Source organism: Oncorhynchus masou, unplaced genomic scaffold (assembly GCF_036934945.1).
Source record: "Oncorhynchus masou masou isolate Uvic2021 unplaced genomic scaffold, UVic_Omas_1.1 unplaced_scaffold_1652, whole genome shotgun sequence".
In the NCBI taxonomy this organism is placed as follows: Eukaryota; Metazoa; Chordata; class Actinopteri; order Salmoniformes; family Salmonidae; genus Oncorhynchus; species Oncorhynchus masou.
Window position 1 is genome coordinate 1 of NW_027006638.1, and position 24,759 is coordinate 24,759.

The 24,759-nt window shown below is 41.5% G+C and overlaps 21 non-coding genes across 21 annotated transcripts; all 21 read left to right on the plus strand.

The window, feature by feature from the left end:
• Positions 1-1,223: 1,223 nt before the first annotated feature.
• Positions 1,224-1,297, plus strand: trnan-guu (transfer RNA asparagine (anticodon GUU)). Its single transcript has one exon. It is a non-coding gene; the product is annotated as a tRNA-Asn (tRNA).
• Positions 1,298-2,378: 1,081 nt separating this feature from the next.
• On the plus strand, positions 2,379-2,452 carry trnan-guu (transfer RNA asparagine (anticodon GUU)). Its single transcript has one exon. It is a non-coding gene; the product is annotated as a tRNA-Asn (tRNA).
• Positions 2,453-3,533: 1,081 nt separating this feature from the next.
• On the plus strand, positions 3,534-3,607 carry trnan-guu (transfer RNA asparagine (anticodon GUU)). The gene has a single exon. It is a non-coding gene; the product is annotated as a tRNA-Asn (tRNA).
• A 1,081-nt stretch (positions 3,608-4,688) lies between these two features.
• Positions 4,689-4,762, plus strand: trnan-guu (transfer RNA asparagine (anticodon GUU)). The gene has a single exon. It is a non-coding gene; the product is annotated as a tRNA-Asn (tRNA).
• Positions 4,763-5,843: 1,081 nt separating this feature from the next.
• On the plus strand, positions 5,844-5,917 carry trnan-guu (transfer RNA asparagine (anticodon GUU)). Its single transcript has one exon. It is a non-coding gene; the product is annotated as a tRNA-Asn (tRNA).
• Positions 5,918-6,998: 1,081 nt separating this feature from the next.
• trnan-guu (transfer RNA asparagine (anticodon GUU)) lies at positions 6,999-7,072 on the plus strand. The gene has a single exon. It is a non-coding gene; the product is annotated as a tRNA-Asn (tRNA).
• A 1,081-nt stretch (positions 7,073-8,153) lies between these two features.
• Positions 8,154-8,227, plus strand: trnan-guu (transfer RNA asparagine (anticodon GUU)). Its single transcript has one exon. It is a non-coding gene; the product is annotated as a tRNA-Asn (tRNA).
• Positions 8,228-9,308: 1,081 nt separating this feature from the next.
• On the plus strand, positions 9,309-9,382 carry trnan-guu (transfer RNA asparagine (anticodon GUU)). Its single transcript has one exon. It is a non-coding gene; the product is annotated as a tRNA-Asn (tRNA).
• Positions 9,383-10,463: 1,081 nt separating this feature from the next.
• trnan-guu (transfer RNA asparagine (anticodon GUU)) lies at positions 10,464-10,537 on the plus strand. The gene has a single exon. It is a non-coding gene; the product is annotated as a tRNA-Asn (tRNA).
• A 1,081-nt stretch (positions 10,538-11,618) lies between these two features.
• trnan-guu (transfer RNA asparagine (anticodon GUU)) lies at positions 11,619-11,692 on the plus strand. The gene has a single exon. It is a non-coding gene; the product is annotated as a tRNA-Asn (tRNA).
• A 1,081-nt stretch (positions 11,693-12,773) lies between these two features.
• On the plus strand, positions 12,774-12,847 carry trnan-guu (transfer RNA asparagine (anticodon GUU)). Its single transcript has one exon. It is a non-coding gene; the product is annotated as a tRNA-Asn (tRNA).
• Positions 12,848-13,928: 1,081 nt separating this feature from the next.
• trnan-guu (transfer RNA asparagine (anticodon GUU)) lies at positions 13,929-14,002 on the plus strand. The gene has a single exon. It is a non-coding gene; the product is annotated as a tRNA-Asn (tRNA).
• Positions 14,003-15,081: 1,079 nt separating this feature from the next.
• Positions 15,082-15,155, plus strand: trnan-guu (transfer RNA asparagine (anticodon GUU)). Its single transcript has one exon. It is a non-coding gene; the product is annotated as a tRNA-Asn (tRNA).
• Positions 15,156-16,236: 1,081 nt separating this feature from the next.
• trnan-guu (transfer RNA asparagine (anticodon GUU)) lies at positions 16,237-16,310 on the plus strand. The gene has a single exon. It is a non-coding gene; the product is annotated as a tRNA-Asn (tRNA).
• Positions 16,311-17,391: 1,081 nt separating this feature from the next.
• trnan-guu (transfer RNA asparagine (anticodon GUU)) lies at positions 17,392-17,465 on the plus strand. Its single transcript has one exon. It is a non-coding gene; the product is annotated as a tRNA-Asn (tRNA).
• A 1,081-nt stretch (positions 17,466-18,546) lies between these two features.
• trnan-guu (transfer RNA asparagine (anticodon GUU)) lies at positions 18,547-18,620 on the plus strand. Its single transcript has one exon. It is a non-coding gene; the product is annotated as a tRNA-Asn (tRNA).
• A 1,081-nt stretch (positions 18,621-19,701) lies between these two features.
• trnan-guu (transfer RNA asparagine (anticodon GUU)) lies at positions 19,702-19,775 on the plus strand. Its single transcript has one exon. It is a non-coding gene; the product is annotated as a tRNA-Asn (tRNA).
• Positions 19,776-20,856: 1,081 nt separating this feature from the next.
• On the plus strand, positions 20,857-20,930 carry trnan-guu (transfer RNA asparagine (anticodon GUU)). The gene has a single exon. It is a non-coding gene; the product is annotated as a tRNA-Asn (tRNA).
• Positions 20,931-22,011: 1,081 nt separating this feature from the next.
• trnan-guu (transfer RNA asparagine (anticodon GUU)) lies at positions 22,012-22,085 on the plus strand. The gene has a single exon. It is a non-coding gene; the product is annotated as a tRNA-Asn (tRNA).
• Positions 22,086-23,166: 1,081 nt separating this feature from the next.
• trnan-guu (transfer RNA asparagine (anticodon GUU)) lies at positions 23,167-23,240 on the plus strand. The gene has a single exon. It is a non-coding gene; the product is annotated as a tRNA-Asn (tRNA).
• A 1,080-nt stretch (positions 23,241-24,320) lies between these two features.
• Positions 24,321-24,394, plus strand: trnan-guu (transfer RNA asparagine (anticodon GUU)). Its single transcript has one exon. It is a non-coding gene; the product is annotated as a tRNA-Asn (tRNA).
• The last annotated feature ends 365 nt before the right edge of the window (positions 24,395-24,759 follow it).

Below are 24,759 nucleotides of genomic sequence, written 5' to 3' on the forward strand. Positions count from 1 at the left end.
ACACGTGGGTGGACGAAGAGAGAGCAGTAGGAGTAGCAGTGTTATCTGTGGTGATCCATGTTTCCGCCAGTGCCAGGAAGTCGAGGGACTGGAGGGAGGCATAGGCTGAGATGAACTCTGCCTTGTTGGCCGCAGATCGGCAGTTCCAGAGGCTACCGGAGACCAGGAACTCCACGTGGGTCGTGCGCGCTGGGACCACCAGATTAGGTGGCTGCGGCCACGCGGTGTGGAGCGTTTGTATGGTCTGTGCAGAGAGGAGAGAACAGGGATAGATAGACACATAGTTAACAGGGTACAGAAGAGGCTACGCTAATGCAAAGGAGATTGGAATGACAAGTGGACTACACGTCTCGAATGTTCAGAAAGTTAAGCTTACGTAGCAAGAATCTTATTGACTAAAATGATTGAAATGAAGCAGTACTGCTGGAGTAGGCTAGCTGGTAGTGGCTGCGATGTTGACACTACACTAATCAAGTCGTCTGCCGAGTGTAATAGTTTCTACAGTGCTGCTATTCGGGGGCTAGCTGGCTAGCTAGCAAGGTTGATTATGTTCCGTTACTTAAAAGAACGACAATAGCTGGCTGGCTAACCTAGAAAATCGCTCTAGGCTACACAATTGTCTTAGATACAAAGACGGCTATGTATCTAGCTAGCTACGATCAAACAAAACAAACCGTTGTACTGTAATAGTTACTACGGTGCTGCTATTCAAACAGTAGAAGAACGACAATAGCTGGCCAGCTAACCTAGAAAGCTAACCTAGAAAATCGCTCTAGACTACACAATTGTCTTAGATACAAAGACGGCTATGTAGCTGGCTAGCTACGATCAAACAAATCAAACCGTTGTACTGTAATGAAGTGAAATGAAAATGTGATACTACCTGTGGAACGACGCGGAATGTTGACCGGGTAGTTGGAGTTCAATTCGGTAGAGGTTGGCTAGCTGTTGGCTAGCTAGCTAGCAGCATTTCCTACGTTAAGGACGACAAATAGCTGTTGCGCTGACGATCATTGCGCTACATCTTTGCCATTTTAAGGCCATTCAAAAAGCTAACAAACATTAGAAACCTACAGGGCTACTTCCTTGAAAATGTTGCTGCACTTTCGATGCACGTTAACACAACCATTGGAACAAAGTGTTGTTGTTTCGTAAACTCCATGTTCAGTTGGATGAGAGCTAAAATGGCCAGCGATCAAGCGTCAGGGTTAAATACACCACAGGTCTCTGTGGCGCAATTGGTTAGCGCGTTAGACTGTTAATCTAAAGGTTGGTGGTTCGAGCCCACCCAGGGACGACAGTTATCTGTTTGTTGTGCTCCATGATGTCAATGTGACATTATGAGATTCCTGTTAAATTTCTTTGTTGAGTGTCAATGCCAACACAAGCCTCTCTCGTGCAATCAGTCAGCATGTTTGACTGTCAATCTAAAGGTTGGTGCTTTGACACCACCCAGGGATGACATTGTGGAGATGTGAACTGACCCTTCCTGACTTGCTGTGAGCTTCCATGAGACTTTGGCCTGCTGAGTGTCAGTATAACCACAAGTCTCTGTGGTGCAATGTGTTGGCGCGTTCGACTGTTAGTTTAAAAGTTGGTGATTTGAGCCCACCCAGGGATGCTGTCTTTCTGTTTCTAGTGATATGGAAGACCTTCCTGGCCTTACAGTAAGCTTGCTTTTGACCTGCTGTGTTTCCTGTTGTCACATGTGATTGGTGTGTTGTTGAACATGAAAGATGACAAGTAACTATACCTACTGGTAAAATGGCTGTCAATGGTCTCTGATCTTCTGTTACTCAATAGCTTGATCATTCTGTGTTCTCCAAGGAACATATAATTTATTCTTATTAATCTGGCTAGTATGACAACGTAAATGATGTCAATCTGGCATGAAAAACCTTATTATTTATATTTATCTCGCGAGAAGGACAATGTTGGTCCAGTGTGTTTGTGTGTATATGTACGCCTATGCGCCATGAAAGTGACTAGTCACTTCATCATTCTTCCGGAGTCAGTCCCCTAATTATTTTTGAATGGGCTTGTCGATTATATTTTACTTTTGTGAAAATGCAGTTGTTTAAAATATAGATTTATCAGAATATATTTGTGATTGTGGCTGAATTTACTCCTGCCAGATGCCTTTTAATATAATGTTGCGCTGACGATCATTGCGCTACATCTTTGCCATTTTAAGGCCATTCAAAAAGCTAACAAACATTAGAAACCTACAGGGCTACTTCCTTGAAAATGTTGCTGCACTTTCGATGCACGTTAACACAACCATTGGAACAAAGTGTTGTTGTTTCGTAAACTCCATGTTCAGTTGGATGAGAGCTAAAATGGCCAGCGATCAAGCGTCAGGGTTAAATACACCACAGGTCTCTGTGGCGCAATTGGTTAGCGCGTTAGACTGTTAATCTAAAGGTTGGTGGTTCGAGCCCACCCAGGGACGACAGTTATCTGTTTGTTGTGCTCCATGATGTCAATGTGACATTATGAGATTCCTGTTAAATTTCTTTGTTGAGTGTCAATGCCAACACAAGCCTCTCTCGTGCAATCAGTCAGCATGTTTGACTGTCAATCTAAAGGTTGGTGCTTTGACACCACCCAGGGATGACATTGTGGAGATGTGAACTGACCCTTCCTGACTTGCTGTGAGCTTCCATGAGACTTTGGCCTGCTGAGTGTCAGTATAACCACAAGTCTCTGTGGTGCAATGTGTTGGCGCGTTCGACTGTTAGTTTAAAAGTTGGTGATTTGAGCCCACCCAGGGATGCTGTCTTTCTGTTTCTAGTGATATGGAAGACCTTCCTGGCCTTACAGTAAGCTTGCTTTTGACCTGCTGTGTTTCCTGTTGTCACATGTGATTGGTGTGTTGTTGAACATGAAAGATGACAAGTAACTATACCTACTGGTAAAATGGCTGTCAATGGTCTCTGATCTTCTGTTACTCAATAGCTTGATCATTCTGTGTTCTCCAAGGAACATATAATTTATTCTTATTAATCTGGCTAGTATGACAACGTAAATGATGTCAATCTGGCATGAAAAACCTTATTATTTATATTTATCTCGCGAGAAGGACAATGTTGGTCCAGTGTGTTTGTGTGTATATGTACGCCTATGCGCCATGAAAGTGACTAGTCACTTCATCATTCTTCCGGAGTCAGTCCCCTAATTATTTTTGAATGGGCTTGTCGATTATATTTTACTTTTGTGAAAATGCAGTTGTTTAAAATATAGATTTATCAGAATATATTTGTGATTGTGGCTGAATTTACTCCTGCCAGATGCCTTTTAATATAATGTTGCGCTGACGATCATTGCGCTACATCTTTGCCATTTTAAGGCCATTCAAAAAGCTAACAAACATTAGAAACCTACAGGGCTACTTCCTTGAAAATGTTGCTGCACTTTCGATGCACGTTAACACAACCATTGGAACAAAGTGTTGTTGTTTCGTAAACTCCATGTTCAGTTGGATGAGAGCTAAAATGGCCAGCGATCAAGCGTCAGGGTTAAATACACCACAGGTCTCTGTGGCGCAATTGGTTAGCGCGTTAGACTGTTAATCTAAAGGTTGGTGGTTCGAGCCCACCCAGGGACGACAGTTATCTGTTTGTTGTGCTCCATGATGTCAATGTGACATTATGAGATTCCTGTTAAATTTCTTTGTTGAGTGTCAATGCCAACACAAGCCTCTCTCGTGCAATCAGTCAGCATGTTTGACTGTCAATCTAAAGGTTGGTGCTTTGACACCACCCAGGGATGACATTGTGGAGATGTGAACTGACCCTTCCTGACTTGCTGTGAGCTTCCATGAGACTTTGGCCTGCTGAGTGTCAGTATAACCACAAGTCTCTGTGGTGCAATGTGTTGGCGCGTTCGACTGTTAGTTTAAAAGTTGGTGATTTGAGCCCACCCAGGGATGCTGTCTTTCTGTTTCTAGTGATATGGAAGACCTTCCTGGCCTTACAGTAAGCTTGCTTTTGACCTGCTGTGTTTCCTGTTGTCACATGTGATTGGTGTGTTGTTGAACATGAAAGATGACAAGTAACTATACCTACTGGTAAAATGGCTGTCAATGGTCTCTGATCTTCTGTTACTCAATAGCTTGATCATTCTGTGTTCTCCAAGGAACATATAATTTATTCTTATTAATCTGGCTAGTATGACAACGTAAATGATGTCAATCTGGCATGAAAAACCTTATTATTTATATTTATCTCGCGAGAAGGACAATGTTGGTCCAGTGTGTTTGTGTGTATATGTACGCCTATGCGCCATGAAAGTGACTAGTCACTTCATCATTCTTCCGGAGTCAGTCCCCTAATTATTTTTGAATGGGCTTGTCGATTATATTTTACTTTTGTGAAAATGCAGTTGTTTAAAATATAGATTTATCAGAATATATTTGTGATTGTGGCTGAATTTACTCCTGCCAGATGCCTTTTAATATAATGTTGCGCTGACGATCATTGCGCTACATCTTTGCCATTTTAAGGCCATTCAAAAAGCTAACAAACATTAGAAACCTACAGGGCTACTTCCTTGAAAATGTTGCTGCACTTTCGATGCACGTTAACACAACCATTGGAACAAAGTGTTGTTGTTTCGTAAACTCCATGTTCAGTTGGATGAGAGCTAAAATGGCCAGCGATCAAGCGTCAGGGTTAAATACACCACAGGTCTCTGTGGCGCAATTGGTTAGCGCGTTAGACTGTTAATCTAAAGGTTGGTGGTTCGAGCCCACCCAGGGACGACAGTTATCTGTTTGTTGTGCTCCATGATGTCAATGTGACATTATGAGATTCCTGTTAAATTTCTTTGTTGAGTGTCAATGCCAACACAAGCCTCTCTCGTGCAATCAGTCAGCATGTTTGACTGTCAATCTAAAGGTTGGTGCTTTGACACCACCCAGGGATGACATTGTGGAGATGTGAACTGACCCTTCCTGACTTGCTGTGAGCTTCCATGAGACTTTGGCCTGCTGAGTGTCAGTATAACCACAAGTCTCTGTGGTGCAATGTGTTGGCGCGTTCGACTGTTAGTTTAAAAGTTGGTGATTTGAGCCCACCCAGGGATGCTGTCTTTCTGTTTCTAGTGATATGGAAGACCTTCCTGGCCTTACAGTAAGCTTGCTTTTGACCTGCTGTGTTTCCTGTTGTCACATGTGATTGGTGTGTTGTTGAACATGAAAGATGACAAGTAACTATACCTACTGGTAAAATGGCTGTCAATGGTCTCTGATCTTCTGTTACTCAATAGCTTGATCATTCTGTGTTCTCCAAGGAACATATAATTTATTCTTATTAATCTGGCTAGTATGACAACGTAAATGATGTCAATCTGGCATGAAAAACCTTATTATTTATATTTATCTCGCGAGAAGGACAATGTTGGTCCAGTGTGTTTGTGTGTATATGTACGCCTATGCGCCATGAAAGTGACTAGTCACTTCATCATTCTTCCGGAGTCAGTCCCCTAATTATTTTTGAATGGGCTTGTCGATTATATTTTACTTTTGTGAAAATGCAGTTGTTTAAAATATAGATTTATCAGAATATATTTGTGATTGTGGCTGAATTTACTCCTGCCAGATGCCTTTTAATATAATGTTGCGCTGACGATCATTGCGCTACATCTTTGCCATTTTAAGGCCATTCAAAAAGCTAACAAACATTAGAAACCTACAGGGCTACTTCCTTGAAAATGTTGCTGCACTTTCGATGCACGTTAACACAACCATTGGAACAAAGTGTTGTTGTTTCGTAAACTCCATGTTCAGTTGGATGAGAGCTAAAATGGCCAGCGATCAAGCGTCAGGGTTAAATACACCACAGGTCTCTGTGGCGCAATTGGTTAGCGCGTTAGACTGTTAATCTAAAGGTTGGTGGTTCGAGCCCACCCAGGGACGACAGTTATCTGTTTGTTGTGCTCCATGATGTCAATGTGACATTATGAGATTCCTGTTAAATTTCTTTGTTGAGTGTCAATGCCAACACAAGCCTCTCTCGTGCAATCAGTCAGCATGTTTGACTGTCAATCTAAAGGTTGGTGCTTTGACACCACCCAGGGATGACATTGTGGAGATGTGAACTGACCCTTCCTGACTTGCTGTGAGCTTCCATGAGACTTTGGCCTGCTGAGTGTCAGTATAACCACAAGTCTCTGTGGTGCAATGTGTTGGCGCGTTCGACTGTTAGTTTAAAAGTTGGTGATTTGAGCCCACCCAGGGATGCTGTCTTTCTGTTTCTAGTGATATGGAAGACCTTCCTGGCCTTACAGTAAGCTTGCTTTTGACCTGCTGTGTTTCCTGTTGTCACATGTGATTGGTGTGTTGTTGAACATGAAAGATGACAAGTAACTATACCTACTGGTAAAATGGCTGTCAATGGTCTCTGATCTTCTGTTACTCAATAGCTTGATCATTCTGTGTTCTCCAAGGAACATATAATTTATTCTTATTAATCTGGCTAGTATGACAACGTAAATGATGTCAATCTGGCATGAAAAACCTTATTATTTATATTTATCTCGCGAGAAGGACAATGTTGGTCCAGTGTGTTTGTGTGTATATGTACGCCTATGCGCCATGAAAGTGACTAGTCACTTCATCATTCTTCCGGAGTCAGTCCCCTAATTATTTTTGAATGGGCTTGTCGATTATATTTTACTTTTGTGAAAATGCAGTTGTTTAAAATATAGATTTATCAGAATATATTTGTGATTGTGGCTGAATTTACTCCTGCCAGATGCCTTTTAATATAATGTTGCGCTGACGATCATTGCGCTACATCTTTGCCATTTTAAGGCCATTCAAAAAGCTAACAAACATTAGAAACCTACAGGGCTACTTCCTTGAAAATGTTGCTGCACTTTCGATGCACGTTAACACAACCATTGGAACAAAGTGTTGTTGTTTCGTAAACTCCATGTTCAGTTGGATGAGAGCTAAAATGGCCAGCGATCAAGCGTCAGGGTTAAATACACCACAGGTCTCTGTGGCGCAATTGGTTAGCGCGTTAGACTGTTAATCTAAAGGTTGGTGGTTCGAGCCCACCCAGGGACGACAGTTATCTGTTTGTTGTGCTCCATGATGTCAATGTGACATTATGAGATTCCTGTTAAATTTCTTTGTTGAGTGTCAATGCCAACACAAGCCTCTCTCGTGCAATCAGTCAGCATGTTTGACTGTCAATCTAAAGGTTGGTGCTTTGACACCACCCAGGGATGACATTGTGGAGATGTGAACTGACCCTTCCTGACTTGCTGTGAGCTTCCATGAGACTTTGGCCTGCTGAGTGTCAGTATAACCACAAGTCTCTGTGGTGCAATGTGTTGGCGCGTTCGACTGTTAGTTTAAAAGTTGGTGATTTGAGCCCACCCAGGGATGCTGTCTTTCTGTTTCTAGTGATATGGAAGACCTTCCTGGCCTTACAGTAAGCTTGCTTTTGACCTGCTGTGTTTCCTGTTGTCACATGTGATTGGTGTGTTGTTGAACATGAAAGATGACAAGTAACTATACCTACTGGTAAAATGGCTGTCAATGGTCTCTGATCTTCTGTTACTCAATAGCTTGATCATTCTGTGTTCTCCAAGGAACATATAATTTATTCTTATTAATCTGGCTAGTATGACAACGTAAATGATGTCAATCTGGCATGAAAAACCTTATTATTTATATTTATCTCGCGAGAAGGACAATGTTGGTCCAGTGTGTTTGTGTGTATATGTACGCCTATGCGCCATGAAAGTGACTAGTCACTTCATCATTCTTCCGGAGTCAGTCCCCTAATTATTTTTGAATGGGCTTGTCGATTATATTTTACTTTTGTGAAAATGCAGTTGTTTAAAATATAGATTTATCAGAATATATTTGTGATTGTGGCTGAATTTACTCCTGCCAGATGCCTTTTAATATAATGTTGCGCTGACGATCATTGCGCTACATCTTTGCCATTTTAAGGCCATTCAAAAAGCTAACAAACATTAGAAACCTACAGGGCTACTTCCTTGAAAATGTTGCTGCACTTTCGATGCACGTTAACACAACCATTGGAACAAAGTGTTGTTGTTTCGTAAACTCCATGTTCAGTTGGATGAGAGCTAAAATGGCCAGCGATCAAGCGTCAGGGTTAAATACACCACAGGTCTCTGTGGCGCAATTGGTTAGCGCGTTAGACTGTTAATCTAAAGGTTGGTGGTTCGAGCCCACCCAGGGACGACAGTTATCTGTTTGTTGTGCTCCATGATGTCAATGTGACATTATGAGATTCCTGTTAAATTTCTTTGTTGAGTGTCAATGCCAACACAAGCCTCTCTCGTGCAATCAGTCAGCATGTTTGACTGTCAATCTAAAGGTTGGTGCTTTGACACCACCCAGGGATGACATTGTGGAGATGTGAACTGACCCTTCCTGACTTGCTGTGAGCTTCCATGAGACTTTGGCCTGCTGAGTGTCAGTATAACCACAAGTCTCTGTGGTGCAATGTGTTGGCGCGTTCGACTGTTAGTTTAAAAGTTGGTGATTTGAGCCCACCCAGGGATGCTGTCTTTCTGTTTCTAGTGATATGGAAGACCTTCCTGGCCTTACAGTAAGCTTGCTTTTGACCTGCTGTGTTTCCTGTTGTCACATGTGATTGGTGTGTTGTTGAACATGAAAGATGACAAGTAACTATACCTACTGGTAAAATGGCTGTCAATGGTCTCTGATCTTCTGTTACTCAATAGCTTGATCATTCTGTGTTCTCCAAGGAACATATAATTTATTCTTATTAATCTGGCTAGTATGACAACGTAAATGATGTCAATCTGGCATGAAAAACCTTATTATTTATATTTATCTCGCGAGAAGGACAATGTTGGTCCAGTGTGTTTGTGTGTATATGTACGCCTATGCGCCATGAAAGTGACTAGTCACTTCATCATTCTTCCGGAGTCAGTCCCCTAATTATTTTTGAATGGGCTTGTCGATTATATTTTACTTTTGTGAAAATGCAGTTGTTTAAAATATAGATTTATCAGAATATATTTGTGATTGTGGCTGAATTTACTCCTGCCAGATGCCTTTTAATATAATGTTGCGCTGACGATCATTGCGCTACATCTTTGCCATTTTAAGGCCATTCAAAAAGCTAACAAACATTAGAAACCTACAGGGCTACTTCCTTGAAAATGTTGCTGCACTTTCGATGCACGTTAACACAACCATTGGAACAAAGTGTTGTTGTTTCGTAAACTCCATGTTCAGTTGGATGAGAGCTAAAATGGCCAGCGATCAAGCGTCAGGGTTAAATACACCACAGGTCTCTGTGGCGCAATTGGTTAGCGCGTTAGACTGTTAATCTAAAGGTTGGTGGTTCGAGCCCACCCAGGGACGACAGTTATCTGTTTGTTGTGCTCCATGATGTCAATGTGACATTATGAGATTCCTGTTAAATTTCTTTGTTGAGTGTCAATGCCAACACAAGCCTCTCTCGTGCAATCAGTCAGCATGTTTGACTGTCAATCTAAAGGTTGGTGCTTTGACACCACCCAGGGATGACATTGTGGAGATGTGAACTGACCCTTCCTGACTTGCTGTGAGCTTCCATGAGACTTTGGCCTGCTGAGTGTCAGTATAACCACAAGTCTCTGTGGTGCAATGTGTTGGCGCGTTCGACTGTTAGTTTAAAAGTTGGTGATTTGAGCCCACCCAGGGATGCTGTCTTTCTGTTTCTAGTGATATGGAAGACCTTCCTGGCCTTACAGTAAGCTTGCTTTTGACCTGCTGTGTTTCCTGTTGTCACATGTGATTGGTGTGTTGTTGAACATGAAAGATGACAAGTAACTATACCTACTGGTAAAATGGCTGTCAATGGTCTCTGATCTTCTGTTACTCAATAGCTTGATCATTCTGTGTTCTCCAAGGAACATATAATTTATTCTTATTAATCTGGCTAGTATGACAACGTAAATGATGTCAATCTGGCATGAAAAACCTTATTATTTATATTTATCTCGCGAGAAGGACAATGTTGGTCCAGTGTGTTTGTGTGTATATGTACGCCTATGCGCCATGAAAGTGACTAGTCACTTCATCATTCTTCCGGAGTCAGTCCCCTAATTATTTTTGAATGGGCTTGTCGATTATATTTTACTTTTGTGAAAATGCAGTTGTTTAAAATATAGATTTATCAGAATATATTTGTGATTGTGGCTGAATTTACTCCTGCCAGATGCCTTTTAATATAATGTTGCGCTGACGATCATTGCGCTACATCTTTGCCATTTTAAGGCCATTCAAAAAGCTAACAAACATTAGAAACCTACAGGGCTACTTCCTTGAAAATGTTGCTGCACTTTCGATGCACGTTAACACAACCATTGGAACAAAGTGTTGTTGTTTCGTAAACTCCATGTTCAGTTGGATGAGAGCTAAAATGGCCAGCGATCAAGCGTCAGGGTTAAATACACCACAGGTCTCTGTGGCGCAATTGGTTAGCGCGTTAGACTGTTAATCTAAAGGTTGGTGGTTCGAGCCCACCCAGGGACGACAGTTATCTGTTTGTTGTGCTCCATGATGTCAATGTGACATTATGAGATTCCTGTTAAATTTCTTTGTTGAGTGTCAATGCCAACACAAGCCTCTCTCGTGCAATCAGTCAGCATGTTTGACTGTCAATCTAAAGGTTGGTGCTTTGACACCACCCAGGGATGACATTGTGGAGATGTGAACTGACCCTTCCTGACTTGCTGTGAGCTTCCATGAGACTTTGGCCTGCTGAGTGTCAGTATAACCACAAGTCTCTGTGGTGCAATGTGTTGGCGCGTTCGACTGTTAGTTTAAAAGTTGGTGATTTGAGCCCACCCAGGGATGCTGTCTTTCTGTTTCTAGTGATATGGAAGACCTTCCTGGCCTTACAGTAAGCTTGCTTTTGACCTGCTGTGTTTCCTGTTGTCACATGTGATTGGTGTGTTGTTGAACATGAAAGATGACAAGTAACTATACCTACTGGTAAAATGGCTGTCAATGGTCTCTGATCTTCTGTTACTCAATAGCTTGATCATTCTGTGTTCTCCAAGGAACATATAATTTATTCTTATTAATCTGGCTAGTATGACAACGTAAATGATGTCAATCTGGCATGAAAAACCTTATTATTTATATTTATCTCGCGAGAAGGACAATGTTGGTCCAGTGTGTTTGTGTGTATATGTACGCCTATGCGCCATGAAAGTGACTAGTCACTTCATCATTCTTCCGGAGTCAGTCCCCTAATTATTTTTGAATGGGCTTGTCGATTATATTTTACTTTTGTGAAAATGCAGTTGTTTAAAATATAGATTTATCAGAATATATTTGTGATTGTGGCTGAATTTACTCCTGCCAGATGCCTTTTAATATAATGTTGCGCTGACGATCATTGCGCTACATCTTTGCCATTTTAAGGCCATTCAAAAAGCTAACAAACATTAGAAACCTACAGGGCTACTTCCTTGAAAATGTTGCTGCACTTTCGATGCACGTTAACACAACCATTGGAACAAAGTGTTGTTGTTTCGTAAACTCCATGTTCAGTTGGATGAGAGCTAAAATGGCCAGCGATCAAGCGTCAGGGTTAAATACACCACAGGTCTCTGTGGCGCAATTGGTTAGCGCGTTAGACTGTTAATCTAAAGGTTGGTGGTTCGAGCCCACCCAGGGACGACAGTTATCTGTTTGTTGTGCTCCATGATGTCAATGTGACATTATGAGATTCCTGTTAAATTTCTTTGTTGAGTGTCAATGCCAACACAAGCCTCTCTCGTGCAATCAGTCAGCATGTTTGACTGTCAATCTAAAGGTTGGTGCTTTGACACCACCCAGGGATGACATTGTGGAGATGTGAACTGACCCTTCCTGACTTGCTGTGAGCTTCCATGAGACTTTGGCCTGCTGAGTGTCAGTATAACCACAAGTCTCTGTGGTGCAATGTGTTGGCGCGTTCGACTGTTAGTTTAAAAGTTGGTGATTTGAGCCCACCCAGGGATGCTGTCTTTCTGTTTCTAGTGATATGGAAGACCTTCCTGGCCTTACAGTAAGCTTGCTTTTGACCTGCTGTGTTTCCTGTTGTCACATGTGATTGGTGTGTTGTTGAACATGAAAGATGACAAGTAACTATACCTACTGGTAAAATGGCTGTCAATGGTCTCTGATCTTCTGTTACTCAATAGCTTGATCATTCTGTGTTCTCCAAGGAACATATAATTTATTCTTATTAATCTGGCTAGTATGACAACGTAAATGATGTCAATCTGGCATGAAAAACCTTATTATTTATATTTATCTCGCGAGAAGGACAATGTTGGTCCAGTGTGTTTGTGTGTATATGTACGCCTATGCGCCATGAAAGTGACTAGTCACTTCATCATTCTTCCGGAGTCAGTCCCCTAATTATTTTTGAATGGGCTTGTCGATTATATTTTACTTTTGTGAAAATGCAGTTGTTTAAAATATAGATTTATCAGAATATATTTGTGATTGTGGCTGAATTTACTCCTGCCAGATGCCTTTTAATATAATGTTGCGCTGACGATCATTGCGCTACATCTTTGCCATTTTAAGGCCATTCAAAAAGCTAACAAACATTAGAAACCTACAGGGCTACTTCCTTGAAAATGTTGCTGCACTTTCGATGCACGTTAACACAACCATTGGAACAAAGTGTTGTTGTTTCGTAAACTCCATGTTCAGTTGGATGAGAGCTAAAATGGCCAGCGATCAAGCGTCAGGGTTAAATACACCACAGGTCTCTGTGGCGCAATTGGTTAGCGCGTTAGACTGTTAATCTAAAGGTTGGTGGTTCGAGCCCACCCAGGGACGACAGTTATCTGTTTGTTGTGCTCCATGATGTCAATGTGACATTATGAGATTCCTGTTAAATTTCTTTGTTGAGTGTCAATGCCAACACAAGCCTCTCTCGTGCAATCAGTCAGCATGTTTGACTGTCAATCTAAAGGTTGGTGCTTTGACACCACCCAGGGATGACATTGTGGAGATGTGAACTGACCCTTCCTGACTTGCTGTGAGCTTCCATGAGACTTTGGCCTGCTGAGTGTCAGTATAACCACAAGTCTCTGTGGTGCAATGTGTTGGCGCGTTCGACTGTTAGTTTAAAAGTTGGTGATTTGAGCCCACCCAGGGATGCTGTCTTTCTGTTTCTAGTGATATGGAAGACCTTCCTGGCCTTACAGTAAGCTTGCTTTTGACCTGCTGTGTTTCCTGTTGTCACATGTGATTGGTGTGTTGTTGAACATGAAAGATGACAAGTAACTATACCTACTGGTAAAATGGCTGTCAATGGTCTCTGATCTTCTGTTACTCAATAGCTTGATCATTCTGTGTTCTCCAAGGAACATATAATTTATTCTTATTAATCTGGCTAGTATGACAACGTAAATGATGTCAATCTGGCATGAAAAACCTTATTATTTATATTTATCTCGCGAGAAGGACAATGTTGGTCCAGTGTGTTTGTGTGTATATGTACGCCTATGCGCCATGAAAGTGACTAGTCACTTCATCATTCTTCCGGAGTCAGTCCCCTAATTATTTTTGAATGGGCTTGTCGATTATATTTTACTTTTGTGAAAATGCAGTTGTTTAAAATATAGATTTATCAGAATATATTTGTGATTGTGGCTGAATTTACTCCTGCCAGATGCCTTTTAATATAATGTTGCGCTGACGATCATTGCGCTACATCTTTGCCATTTTAAGGCCATTCAAAAAGCTAACAAACATTAGAAACCTACAGGGCTACTTCCTTGAAAATGTTGCTGCACTTTCGATGCACGTTAACACAACCATTGGAACAAAGTGTTGTTGTTTCGTAAACTCCATGTTCAGTTGGATGAGAGCTAAAATGGCCAGCGATCAAGCGTCAGGGTTAAATACACCACAGGTCTCTGTGGCGCAATTGGTTAGCGCGTTAGACTGTTAATCTAAAGGTTGGTGGTTCGAGCCCACCCAGGGACGACAGTTATCTGTTTGTTGTGCTCCATGATGTCAATGTGACATTATGAGATTCCTGTTAAATTTCTTTGTTGAGTGTCAATGCCAACACAAGCCTCTCTCGTGCAATCAGTCAGCATGTTTGACTGTCAATCTAAAGGTTGGTGCTTTGACACCACCCAGGGATGACATTGTGGAGATGTGAACTGACCCTTCCTGACTTGCTGTGAGCTTCCATGAGACTTTGGCCTGCTGAGTGTCAGTATAACCACAAGTCTCTGTGGTGCAATGTGTTGGCGCGTTCGACTGTTAGTTTAAAAGTTGGTGATTTGAGCCCACCCAGGGATGCTGTCTTTCTGTTTCTAGTGATATGGAAGACCTTCCTGGCCTTACAGTAAGCTTGCTTTTGACCTGCTGTGTTTCCTGTTGTCACATGTGATTGGTGTGTTGTTGAACATGAAAGATGACAAGTAACTATACCTACTGGTAAAATGGCTGTCAATGGTCTCTGATCTTCTGTTACTCAATAGCTTGATCATTCTGTGTTCTCCAAGGAACATATAATTTATTCTTATTAATCTGGCTAGTATGACAACGTAAATGATGTCAATCTGGCATGAAAAACCTTATTATTTATATTTATCTCGCGAGAAGGACAATGTTGGTCCAGTGTGTTTGTGTGTATATGTACGCCTATGCGCCATGAAAGTGACTAGTCACTTCATCATTCTTCCGGAGTCAGTCCCCTAATTATTTTTGAATGGGCTTGTCGATTATATTTTACTTTTGTGAAAATGCAGTTGTTTAAAATATAGATTTATCAGAATATATTTGTGATTGTGGCTGAATTTACTCCTGCCAGATGCCTTTTAATATAATGTTGCGCTGACGATCATTGCGCTACATCTTTGCCATTTTAAGGCCATTCAAAAAGCTAACAAACATTAGAAACCTACAGGGCTACTTCCTTGAAAATGTTGCTGCACTTTCGATGCACGTTAACACAACCATTGGAACAAAGTGTTGTTGTTTCGTAAACTCCATGTTCAGTTGGATGAGAGCTAAAATGGCCAGCGATCGCGTCAGGGTTAAATACACCACAGGTCTCTGTGGCGCAATTGGTTAGCGCGTTAGACTGTTAATCTAAAGGTTGGTGGTTCGAGCCCACCCAGGGACGACAGTTATCTGTTTGTTGTGCTCCATGATGTCAATGTGACATTATGAGATTCCTGTTAAATTTCTTTGTTGAGTGTCAATGCCAACACAAGCCTCTCTCGTGCAATCAGTCAGCATGTTTGACTGTCAATCTAAAGGTTGGTGCTTTGACACCACCCAGGGATGACATTGTGGAGATGTGAACTGACCCTTCCTGACTTGCTGTGAGCTTCCATGAGACTTTGGCCTGCTGAGTGTCAGTATAACCACAAGTCTCTGTGGTGCAATGTGTTGGCGCGTTCGACTGTTAGTTTAAAAGTTGGTGATTTGAGCCCACCCAGGGATGCTGTCTTTCTGTTTCTAGTGATATGGAAGACCTTCCTGGCCTTACAGTAAGCTTGCTTTTGACCTGCTGTGTTTCCTGTTGTCACATGTGATTGGTGTGTTGTTGAACATGAAAGATGACAAGTAACTATACCTACTGGTAAAATGGCTGTCAATGGTCTCTGATCTTCTGTTACTCAATAGCTTGATCATTCTGTGTTCTCCAAGGAACATATAATTTATTCTTATTAATCTGGCTAGTATGACAACGTAAATGATGTCAATCTGGCATGAAAAACCTTATTATTTATATTTATCTCGCGAGAAGGACAATGTTGGTCCAGTGTGTTTGTGTGTATATGTACGCCTATGCGCCATGAAAGTGACTAGTCACTTCATCATTCTTCCGGAGTCAGTCCCCTAATTATTTTTGAATGGGCTTGTCGATTATATTTTACTTTTGTGAAAATGCAGTTGTTTAAAATATAGATTTATCAGAATATATTTGTGATTGTGGCTGAATTTACTCCTGCCAGATGCCTTTTAATATAATGTTGCGCTGACGATCATTGCGCTACATCTTTGCCATTTTAAGGCCATTCAAAAAGCTAACAAACATTAGAAACCTACAGGGCTACTTCCTTGAAAATGTTGCTGCACTTTCGATGCACGTTAACACAACCATTGGAACAAAGTGTTGTTGTTTCGTAAACTCCATGTTCAGTTGGATGAGAGCTAAAATGGCCAGCGATCAAGCGTCAGGGTTAAATACACCACAGGTCTCTGTGGCGCAATTGGTTAGCGCGTTAGACTGTTAATCTAAAGGTTGGTGGTTCGAGCCCACCCAGGGACGACAGTTATCTGTTTGTTGTGCTCCATGATGTCAATGTGACATTATGAGATTCCTGTTAAATTTCTTTGTTGAGTGTCAATGCCAACACAAGCCTCTCTCGTGCAATCAGTCAGCATGTTTGACTGTCAATCTAAAGGTTGGTGCTTTGACACCACCCAGGGATGACATTGTGGAGATGTGAACTGACCCTTCCTGACTTGCTGTGAGCTTCCATGAGACTTTGGCCTGCTGAGTGTCAGTATAACCACAAGTCTCTGTGGTGCAATGTGTTGGCGCGTTCGACTGTTAGTTTAAAAGTTGGTGATTTGAGCCCACCCAGGGATGCTGTCTTTCTGTTTCTAGTGATATGGAAGACCTTCCTGGCCTTACAGTAAGCTTGCTTTTGACCTGCTGTGTTTCCTGTTGTCACATGTGATTGGTGTGTTGTTGAACATGAAAGATGACAAGTAACTATACCTACTGGTAAAATGGCTGTCAATGGTCTCTGATCTTCTGTTACTCAATAGCTTGATCATTCTGTGTTCTCCAAGGAACATATAATTTATTCTTATTAATCTGGCTAGTATGACAACGTAAATGATGTCAATCTGGCATGAAAAACCTTATTATTTATATTTATCTCGCGAGAAGGACAATGTTGGTCCAGTGTGTTTGTGTGTATATGTACGCCTATGCGCCATGAAAGTGACTAGTCACTTCATCATTCTTCCGGAGTCAGTCCCCTAATTATTTTTGAATGGGCTTGTCGATTATATTTTACTTTTGTGAAAATGCAGTTGTTTAAAATATAGATTTATCAGAATATATTTGTGATTGTGGCTGAATTTACTCCTGCCAGATGCCTTTTAATATAATGTTGCGCTGACGATCATTGCGCTACATCTTTGCCATTTTAAGGCCATTCAAAAAGCTAACAAACATTAGAAACCTACAGGGCTACTTCCTTGAAAATGTTGCTGCACTTTCGATGCACGTTAACACAACCATTGGAACAAAGTGTTGTTGTTTCGTAAACTCCATGTTCAGTTGGATGAGAGCTAAAATGGCCAGCGATCAAGCGTCAGGGTTAAATACACCACAGGTCTCTGTGGCGCAATTGGTTAGCGCGTTAGACTGTTAATCTAAAGGTTGGTGGTTCGAGCCCACCCAGGGACGACAGTTATCTGTTTGTTGTGCTCCATGATGTCAATGTGACATTATGAGATTCCTGTTAAATTTCTTTGTTGAGTGTCAATGCCAACACAAGCCTCTCTCGTGCAATCAGTCAGCATGTTTGACTGTCAATCTAAAGGTTGGTGCTTTGACACCACCCAGGGATGACATTGTGGAGATGTGAACTGACCCTTCCTGACTTGCTGTGAGCTTCCATGAGACTTTGGCCTGCTGAGTGTCAGTATAACCACAAGTCTCTGTGGTGCAATGTGTTGGCGCGTTCGACTGTTAGTTTAAAAGTTGGTGATTTGAGCCCACCCAGGGATGCTGTCTTTCTGTTTCTAGTGATATGGAAGACCTTCCTGGCCTTACAGTAAGCTTGCTTTTGACCTGCTGTGTTTCCTGTTGTCACATGTGATTGGTGTGTTGTTGAACATGAAAGATGACAAGTAACTATACCTACTGGTAAAATGGCTGTCAATGGTCTCTGATCTTCTGTTACTCAATAGCTTGATCATTCTGTGTTCTCCAAGGAACATATAATTTATTCTTATTAATCTGGCTAGTATGACAACGTAAATGATGTCAATCTGGCATGAAAAACCTTATTATTTATATTTATCTCGCGAGAAGGACAATGTTGGTCCAGTGTGTTTGTGTGTATATGTACGCCTATGCGCCATGAAAGTGACTAGTCACTTCATCATTCTTCCGGAGTCAGTCCCCTAATTATTTTTGAATGGGCTTGTCGATTATATTTTACTTTTGTGAAAATGCAGTTGTTTAAAATATAGATTTATCAGAATATATTTGTGATTGTGGCTGAATTTACTCCTGCCAGATGCCTTTTAATATAATGTTGCGCTGACGATCATTGCGCTACATCTTTGCCATTTTAAGGCCATTCAAAAAGCTAACAAACATTAGAAACCTACAGGGCTACTTCCTTGAAAATGTTGCTGCACTTTCGATGCACGTTAACACAACCATTGGAACAAAGTGTTGTTGTTTCGTAAACTCCATGTTCAGTTGGATGAGAGCTAAAATGGCCAGCGATCAAGCGTCAGGGTTAAATACACCACAGGTCTCTGTGGCGCAATTGGTTAGCGCGTTAGACTGTTAATCTAAAGGTTGGTGGTTCGAGCCCACCCAGGGACGACAGTTATCTGTTTGTTGTGCTCCATGATGTCAATGTGACATTATGAGATTCCTGTTAAATTTCTTTGTTGAGTGTCAATGCCAACACAAGCCTCTCTCGTGCAATCAGTCAGCATGTTTGACTGTCAATCTAAAGGTTGGTGCTTTGACACCACCCAGGGATGACATTGTGGAGATGTGAACTGACCCTTCCTGACTTGCTGTGAGCTTCCATGAGACTTTGGCCTGCTGAGTGTCAGTATAACCACAAGTCTCTGTGGTGCAATGTGTTGGCGCGTTCGACTGTTAGTTTAAAAGTTGGTGATTTGAGCCCACCCAGGGATGCTGTCTTTCTGTTTCTAGTGATATGGAAGACCTTCCTGGCCTTACAGTAAGCTTGCTTTTGACCTGCTGTGTTTCCTGTTGTCACATGTGATTGGTGTGTTGTTGAACATGAAAGATGACAAGTAACTATACCTACTGGTAAAATGGCTGTCAATGGTCTCTGATCTTCTGTTACTCAATAGCTTGATCATTCTGTGTTCTCCAAGGAACATATAATTTATTCTTATTAATCTGGCTAGTATGACAACGTAAATGATGTCAATCTGGCATGAAAAACCTTATTATTTATATTTATCTCGCGAGAAGGACAATGTTGGTCCAGTGTGTTTGTGTGTATATGTACGCCTATGCGCCATGAAAGTGACTAGTCACTTCATCATTCTTCCGGAGTCAGTCCCCTAATTATTTTTGAATGGGCTTGTCGATTATATTTTACTTTTGTGAAAATGCAGTTGTTTAAAATATAGATTTATCAGAATATATTTGTGATTGTGGCTGAATTTACTCCTGCCAGATGCCTTTTAATATAATGTTGCGCTGACGATCATTGCGCTACATCTTTGCCATTTTAAGGCCATTCAAAAAGCTAACAAACATTAGAAACCTACAGGGCTACTTCCTTGAAAATGTTGCTGCACTTTCGATGCACGTTAACACAACCATTGGAACAAAGTGTTGTTGTTTCGTAAACTCCATGTTCAGTTGGATGAGAGCTAAAATGGCCAGCGATCAAGCGTCAGGGTTAAATACACCACAGGTCTCTGTGGCGCAATTGGTTAGCGCGTTAGACTGTTAATCTAAAGGTTGGTGGTTCGAGCCCACCCAGGGACGACAGTTATCTGTTTGTTGTGCTCCATGATGTCAATGTGACATTATGAGATTCCTGTTAAATTTCTTTGTTGAGTGTCAATGCCAACACAAGCCTCTCTCGTGCAATCAGTCAGCATGTTTGACTGTCAATCTAAAGGTTGGTGCTTTGACACCACCCAGGGATGACATTGTGGAGATGTGAACTGACCCTTCCTGACTTGCTGTGAGCTTCCATGAGACTTTGGCCTGCTGAGTGTCAGTATAACCACAAGTCTCTGTGGTGCAATGTGTTGGCGCGTTCGACTGTTAGTTTAAAAGTTGGTGATTTGAGCCCACCCAGGGATGCTGTCTTTCTGTTTCTAGTGATATGGAAGACCTTCCTGGCCTTACAGTAAGCTTGCTTTTGACCTGCTGTGTTTCCTGTTGTCACATGTGATTGGTGTGTTGTTGAACATGAAAGATGACAAGTAACTATACCTACTGGTAAAATGGCTGTCAATGGTCTCTGATCTTCTGTTACTCAATAGCTTGATCATTCTGTGTTCTCCAAGGAACATATAATTTATTCTTATTAATCTGGCTAGTATGACAACGTAAATGATGTCAATCTGGCATGAAAAACCTTATTATTTATATTTATCTCGCGAGAAGGACAATGTTGGTCCAGTGTGTTTGTGTGTATATGTACGCCTATGCGCCATGAAAGTGACTAGTCACTTCATCATTCTTCCGGAGTCAGTCCCCTAATTATTTTTGAATGGGCTTGTCGATTATATTTTACTTTTGTGAAAATGCAGTTGTTTAAAATATAGATTTATCAGAATATATTTGTGATTGTGGCTGAATTTACTCCTGCCAGATGCCTTTTAATATAATGTTGCGCTGACGATCATTGCGCTACATCTTTGCCATTTTAAGGCCATTCAAAAAGCTAACAAACATTAGAAACCTACAGGGCTACTTCCTTGAAAATGTTGCTGCACTTTCGATGCACGTTAACACAACCATTGGAACAAAGTGTTGTTGTTTCGTAAACTCCATGTTCAGTTGGATGAGAGCTAAAATGGCCAGCGATCAAGCGTCAGGGTTAAATACACCACAGGTCTCTGTGGCGCAATTGGTTAGCGCGTTAGACTGTTAATCTAAAGGTTGGTGGTTCGAGCCCACCCAGGGACGACAGTTATCTGTTTGTTGTGCTCCATGATGTCAATGTGACATTATGAGATTCCTGTTAAATTTCTTTGTTGAGTGTCAATGCCAACACAAGCCTCTCTCGTGCAATCAGTCAGCATGTTTGACTGTCAATCTAAAGGTTGGTGCTTTGACACCACCCAGGGATGACATTGTGGAGATGTGAACTGACCCTTCCTGACTTGCTGTGAGCTTCCATGAGACTTTGGCCTGCTGAGTGTCAGTATAACCACAAGTCTCTGTGGTGCAATGTGTTGGCGCGTTCGACTGTTAGTTTAAAAGTTGGTGATTTGAGCCCACCCAGGGATGCTGTCTTTCTGTTTCTAGTGATATGGAAGACCTTCCTGGCCTTACAGTAAGCTTGCTTTTGACCTGCTGTGTTTCCTGTTGTCACATGTGATTGGTGTGTTGTTGAACATGAAAGATGACAAGTAACTATACCTACTGGTAAAATGGCTGTCAATGGTCTCTGATCTTCTGTTACTCAATAGCTTGATCATTCTGTGTTCTCCAAGGAACATATAATTTATTCTTATTAATCTGGCTAGTATGACAACGTAAATGATGTCAATCTGGCATGAAAAACCTTATTATTTATATTTATCTCGCGAGAAGGACAATGTTGGTCCAGTGTGTTTGTGTGTATATGTACGCCTATGCGCCATGAAAGTGACTAGTCACTTCATCATTCTTCCGGAGTCAGTCCCCTAATTATTTTTGAATGGGCTTGTCGATTATATTTTACTTTTGTGAAAATGCAGTTGTTTAAAATATAGATTTATCAGAATATATTTGTGATTGTGGCTGAATTTACTCCTGCCAGATGCCTTTTAATATAATGTTGCGCTGACGATCATTGCGCTACATCTTTGCCATTTTAAGGCCATTCAAAAAGCTAACAAACATTAGAAACCTACAGGGCTACTTCCTTGAAAATGTTGCTGCACTTTCGATGCACGTTAACACAACCATTGGAACAAAGTGTTGTTGTTTCGTAAACTCCATGTTCAGTTGGATGAGAGCTAAAATGGCCAGCGATCAAGCGTCAGGGTTAAATACACCACAGGTCTCTGTGGCGCAATTGGTTAGCGCGTTAGACTGTTAATCTAAAGGTTGGTGGTTCGAGCCCACCCAGGGACGACAGTTATCTGTTTGTTGTGCTCCATGATGTCAATGTGACATTATGAGATTCCTGTTAAATTTCTTTGTTGAGTGTCAATGCCAACACAAGCCTCTCTCGTGCAATCAGTCAGCATGTTTGACTGTCAATCTAAAGGTTGGTGCTTTGACACCACCCAGGGATGACATTGTGGAGATGTGAACTGACCCTTCCTGACTTGCTGTGAGCTTCCATGAGACTTTGGCCTGCTGAGTGTCAGTATAACCACAAGTCTCTGTGGTGCAATGTGTTGGCGCGTTCGACTGTTAGTTTAAAAGTTGGTGATTTGAGCCCACCCAGGGATGCTGTCTTTCTGTTTCTAGTGATATGGAAGACCTTCCTGGCCTTACAGTAAGCTTGCTTTTGACCTGCTGTGTTTCCTGTTGTCACATGTGATTGGTGTGTTGTTGAACATGAAAGATGACAAGTAACTATACCTACTGGTAAAATGGCTGTCAATGGTCTCTGATCTTCTGTTACTCAATAGCTTGATCATTCTGTGTTCTCCAAGGAACATATAATTTATTCTTATTAATCTGGCTAGTATGACAACGTAAATGATGTCAATCTGGCATGAAAAACCTTATTATTTATATTTATCTCGCGAGAAGGACAATGTTGGTCCAGTGTGTTTGTGTGTATATGTACGCCTATGCGCCATGAAAGTGACTAGTCACTTCATCATTCTTCCGGAGTCAGTCCCCTAATTATTTTTGAATGGGCTTGTCGATTATATTTTACTTTTGTGAAAATGCAGTTGTTTAAAATATAGATTTATCAGAATATATTTGTGATTGTGGCTGAATTTACTCCTGCCAGATGCCTTTTAATATAATGTTGCGCTGACGATCATTGCGCTACATCTTTGCCATTTTAAGGCCATTCAAAAAGCTAACAAACATTAGAAACCTACAGGGCTACTTCCTTGAAAATGTTGCTGCACTTTCGATGCACGTTAACACAACCATTGGAACAAAGTGTTGTTGTTTCGTAAACTCCATGTTCAGTTGGATGAGAGCTAAAATGGCCAGCGATCAAGCGTCAGGGTTAAATACACCACAGGTCTCTGTGGCGCAATTGGTTAGCGCGTTAGACTGTTAATCTAAAGGTTGGTGGTTCGAGCCCACCCAGGGACGACAGTTATCTGTTTGTTGTGCTCCATGATGTCAATGTGACATTATGAGATTCCTGTTAAATTTCTTTGTTGAGTGTCAATGCCAACACAAGCCTCTCTCGTGCAATCAGTCAGCATGTTTGACTGTCAATCTAAAGGTTGGTGCTTTGACACCACCCAGGGATGACATTGTGGAGATGTGAACTGACCCTTCCTGACTTGCTGTGAGCTTCCATGAGACTTTGGCCTGCTGAGTGTCAGTATAACCACAAGTCTCTGTGGTGCAATGTGTTGGCGCGTTCGACTGTTAGTTTAAAAGTTGGTGATTTGAGCCCACCCAGGGATGCTGTCTTTCTGTTTCTAGTGATATGGAAGACCTTCCTGGCCTTACAGTAAGCTTGCTTTTGACCTGCTGTGTTTCCTGTTGTCACATGTGATTGGTGTGTTGTTGAACATGAAAGATGACAAGTAACTATACCTACTGGTAAAATGGCTGTCAATGGTCTCTGATCTTCTGTTACTCAATAGCTTGATCATTCTGTGTTCTCCAAGGAACATATAATTTATTCTTATTAATCTGGCTAGTATGACAACGTAAATGATGTCAATCTGGCATGAAAAACCTTATTATTTATATTTATCTCGCGAGAAGGACAATGTTGGTCCAGTGTGTTTTGTGTATATGTACGCCTATGCGCCATGAAAGTGACTAGTCACTTCATCATTCTTCCGGAGTCAGTCCCCTAATTATTTTTGAATGGGCTTGTCGATTATATTTTACTTTTGTGAAAATGCAGTTGTTTAAAATATAGATTTATCAGAATATATTTGTGATTGTGGCTGAATTTACTCCTGCCAGATGCCTTTTAATATAATGTTGCGCTGACGATCATTGCGCTACATCTTTGCCATTTTAAGGCCATTCAAAAAGCTAACAAACATTAGAAACCTACAGGGCTACTTCCTTGAAAATGTTGCTGCACTTTCGATGCACGTTAACACAACCATTGGAACAAAGTGTTGTTGTTTCGTAAACTCCATGTTCAGTTGGATGAGAGCTAAAATGGCCAGCGATCAAGCGTCAGGGTTAAATACACCACAGGTCTCTGTGGCGCAATTGGTTAGCGCGTTAGACTGTTAATCTAAAGGTTGGTGGTTCGAGCCCACCCAGGGACGACAGTTATCTGTTTGTTGTGCTCCATGATGTCAATGTGACATTATGAGATTCCTGTTAAATTTCTTTGTTGAGTGTCAATGCCAACACAAGCCTCTCTCGTGCAATCAGTCAGCATGTTTGACTGTCAATCTAAAGGTTGGTGCTTTGACACCACCCAGGGATGACATTGTGGAGATGTGAACTGACCCTTCCTGACTTGCTGTGAGCTTCCATGAGACTTTGGCCTGCTGAGTGTCAGTATAACCACAAGTCTCTGTGGTGCAATGTGTTGGCGCGTTCGACTGTTAGTTTAAAAGTTGGTGATTTGAGCCCACCCAGGGATGCTGTCTTTCTGTTTCTAGTGATATGGAAGACCTTCCTGGCC